This window comes from Rhinopithecus bieti, unplaced genomic scaffold, assembly GCF_001698545.2.
Source record: "Rhinopithecus bieti isolate Rb0 unplaced genomic scaffold, ASM169854v2 scaffold_5273, whole genome shotgun sequence".
In the NCBI taxonomy this organism is placed as follows: Eukaryota; Metazoa; Chordata; class Mammalia; order Primates; family Cercopithecidae; genus Rhinopithecus; species Rhinopithecus bieti.
In genome coordinates, this window is record NW_016805057.1 from 906,348 (window position 1) to 910,753 (window position 4,406).

Consider the following 4,406-nt stretch of genomic DNA (forward strand, 5'->3'; position numbering starts at 1 on the left):
ATTTGCTGACAGAGTGCTGTTGTGCACACCCAGTTCATGATCAGGTCCCAAAATCAAATGTTCAGTTTTTAACCAGGACCCAGTAGCAAGAGCTATTTTTCAAAGAGAAAAAAGTAATTTGCAAAAGATAACATTGCTTTGCTGCAAATCCCCAGGGATCTGCACTGTGATTCTCCTATCAGGGCTGGCTGAAGGCTCCATACAGTATCTCTATCTGCCTTGGACACTTTAGGCATATGTACCATATGTGACAGAGCATCTTGCACAACAGCCTGAACTTGCTGCAACCCTTCTCTTGGGTTTAACTTGCTGCAACCCTTCTCTTGCTCTGGGCCCCACTCAAAACCAGCAAACTTACAAATTCCTTCGTAAATGGGCCAGGGAGGCATGGTCAAATGTGCTATATATTACCTCCTAAGAGACCCATCAAGTATTTTTTTTTTTAAACTCTTTCCTAGCATAGGAGTACATGATGCAGCCATTTGTTTTCATTTGAAGGGGATAACCAACATGCCTCAGGCCACTGAACTCCTAGAAATGTCACATGCTCAGCATATTATCCATATAATGGACTAGTTCTGCATTTCATGGGATGTTGTGATTATCAAGATCCCTGAAGCCTTGCTTATGACAAAACAGGAGAGTTGCCATAGACCTGAGCTCAAATCGTGAAGATGTACTGCTGTCCCTGCCATGTGAAAGCAAACACCTTCCAAAAGTGCCTGTAACCAATATAACAGGAGAAAAAGTATATTTTTCATAAATAGCTGCATCCCAGATGTCAAGAGCCATTTTGATTTACTCTAGTAAGAATAACACATTTGAAACAGCAGCAGCAATCAATTAAATATTGATAATAAGCAATGGAGAGATAACAGGAAATCACATAGAATATATATCGTTTGCCAAATATTCTGGCTCCTTTCCTACCGAGGAATCATACTTTCTTAACCCGTCTTGTCCATGTGACTTGCAAATGAAATGTGAACAAAAGTTACATGCGTCACCTTTAGACAAAAGATCTAAGAGCTGATGTGTGCTTTGTTATGATGTATTTTCCCTCTGCCATAAGACTAAGCAATGTTCCAAACAGAGGCTGATCCACAGCCTCGATCTGGAATGAGGATAAAATGGATAAGAGCTTCAGTCAAGCTGCAGCGGACACATAGCAAGAATAACAAATTAACTTTTGTTGGCCAGGTGCGGTGACTCACGCCTGCAATCCCAATACTTTGGGAGGCCAAGGCAGGAGGATCACTTGAGGTCAGGAGTTCGAGACCAGCCTGGCCAACATGGTGAAACACTGTCTCTACTAAAAATACAAAAATTAGCCAGGTGTGGTGGGGGGGCACCTGTAATCCCAGCTATTCAGGAGGCCAAGGCTAGAGAATCGCTTTTACTCTGGAGGCGGAGGTTGCAGTGAGCCAAGATTGTGCCACTGCCCCCCAGCCTCAGCAACAGAGTGACACTTTTATTGTATGCTACTGGGATTTTTGATAATGCTACCAAAGCCTAAAATAGCCTGACCCAACACACATGGTCTCAGAGATTAGCATCAGTTCAGAGTCAGTGTTCAACAAACCTGAAACAGTCCCAAGTATTTTCCTCTCCCATGGCAATGGCCATGGGTCTCTTAGGGTTTGAAGAATCATTTTTAGTATATATTGCAGCAATGTCAGTGGGCTCCAGGTCTGCAAAATTGTTCAGATCCTAGAACTGGGGGAGGGGCCATGACTACTTACCTGATAATTTCCAGTTATGTAGATCAACTTACATTTTAGTAGGCTATTTTATTCCTAGAGATACTACCAAAGACCCTCACAAGTCAAAAACATTCATTTTACCACGGTGGCCCTGCTGCCCATGAAAGTAACTGTGCCCAGTGTGTCTCTGGTGTTAAACACTGTCACTTGATCTCTGAAATAATGAAGCACATTTAAAGAGCATTTCTTATTGTCACCCTCAGCAAGCAGAGGATACCCGCTGCAATGCTCCTAAAGGAAAATGGAGATCTCTTCCGAACATTTTTTTTTTCTTCTTTTTCTTTTTTTTAAAGACAAGGTCTCACTCTGTTACCTAGGCTGGAGGGCACTGGCACGACCACAGCTCACTGTGGCCTTGACCTCCTGGGATCAAGCAATCCTCCCACTTCAACCTCCCGAGTAGTTGAGACTAGAGGCATACATCACCATGCCTGGCTAATTTTTTATAGAGACGGGGTCTCCCTGCATTTCCCAGGCTGGTCTCAAACTCTTAGGCTCAAGTAGTGTACTCTAGCTTTGGCCTCCCAAAGTGCTGGGATCACAGGCATGAGACACCACACCCAGCCTGCACATTTCTTAATACCTCATGTGTCCTCTGGGCCCTGTTAAGGGACACAGTCAAGGGATGCATTTTTTATAATCTTGATGTGAAGGTCCACATATGATGCAAAATAACAATGCCTGCATGAACATGATCCCAACTTGTTCCCACCAGGGGCAGGTGGCTAACTTCATAGAAAATTCTACCTGACTCTGTCTGCCCTCCTACCTAGTGGTGAACAAAGTGCTGGCAAATGTTTAACAATCAGCTCTCGAGAGCAAAAACAAAACAAAACGAAGGCCTGATTTGTAACATCTATCAGTATCTGCAGTAGAAGCACTCCCACTGTGTCCGGAATTTATTCGTTCTGGTGGGTTCTTGGTCTCACTGACTTCAAGAATGAAGCCACAGACCTCGCTGTGAGTGTTACAGCTCTTAAAGGTTGCGCATCCAGAGTTGTTTGTTCCTCCCAGTGGGTTTGTGGTCTCATTGACTTCAGGAATGAAGCTGCAGACCCTTGCAGTGTTACAGCTCTTCAAGTTGGTGCAGACCCAAAGACTGAGCAGCAGCAAGATTTACTAACGAACAACGAAAGACCAAAGCTCCCAGTGTTGAACTGGAGCCCACCAGGTTATAGCTGTTGGCGCGGGGGGGCCAACTTTTATTCCCTTTTTTGCCCCCCCCCCCCCATGTCCTGCTGAGTGGTCCATTTTGCAGACTGCTGATTGGTTCATTTTTACAGAATGCTGATTGGTGCATTTACAATCCTCTAGCTAGACACAGAGCTCTGATTGGTGCATTTACAACCCTCTAGCTAGACAGAAAAGTTCTCCAAGTCCCCACCCGACCTAGAAGCCCAAGGGGCTTCACTTCTCACCATCATGGCCAATATCAAGCTATTAACAATGTCAATGTGCAGATGCGAAGATGTGCAATAGCAAATTTGACAGTATTTCTACCACACAGATACAACAGACAGAAATAACCTCAAGAGTACAGACACTAGTGAATAATTAGGAAGTGGTGAAGTTTATTTATTGCCTTTGTCTTTAATATAATCTATTTAACTGTTTATATAACTTTAATCTGTTTATATAACTTAATTGTTAATAATGTCTGTAACAAATGGCTCACAAAATTCCTTGAAGTGTGACAATCTGCTCTCACACACTGCTGGACCAGTTCCAGCATGCCACTGTTCCTGCCCCAGTTGTGAGATCTGCTCTAACCTCCGGCTGCCCCATGCCTCAGCATACAGTCACAGCGAAGGCATGGTGGGCAAACTTCTGAGTTACATGGCCACACCAGTTTTTTTGCTTGTTTTTGTATGTTTGCTTGTTTATTTAGACAGAGTTTGCTCTGTCCCCCAGGCTGGAGTGTAGCGGCCTAATCATGGCTCACTGTAGCCTCAAACTCCTGGGATCAACAGATCGTCCCACCTCAGCTTCCCAAGGGGCTGGGACTACAGGCACATACCAACACACCCAGTTAATTTTTTTAATTTTTTTTTTTTTCTTTTTTAAGACAGAGTCTCACTCTGTCGCCCAGGCTGGAGTGCAGTGGCACGATCTCTGCTCACTGCAAGCTCCACTTTCCAGGTTCATGCCATTCTCCTGCCTCAGTCTCCCAACCAGCTGGGACTACAGGCGCCTGCCACCACACCCGGCTAATTTTTTGTATTTTCAGTAGAGACAGGGATTCACCATGTTAGCCAGGATGGTCTCAATCTCCTGACCTCATGATCCACCCGCCTCGGCCTCCCAAAGTGCTGGGATTACAAGTGTGAGCCACCGCGCCCAGCCAATTTTTAAAAATTTTTTGAAGCCAGGAACAGCGGCTCCTGCCTGTAATCCCAGCATTTCCGGAAGCCGAAGCAGGAGGGTCTCTTGAACCTAGGAGGTCAAGACCTGCCTGGGCGATATAGGGAGACCCCATATCTACAAAATATTTAAAAATTAGCAGGGTGTGGTGATGTGCACCTGTAGTACCAGCTACTCGGCAGGCTGGGGTGGGAAGATTACCTGAACTGGCAGGTGAAGGTTTCAGTGAGCTGAGATCGCACCACTGCACTCCAATCTAGGTGAGAGACCTTGCATCAAAAA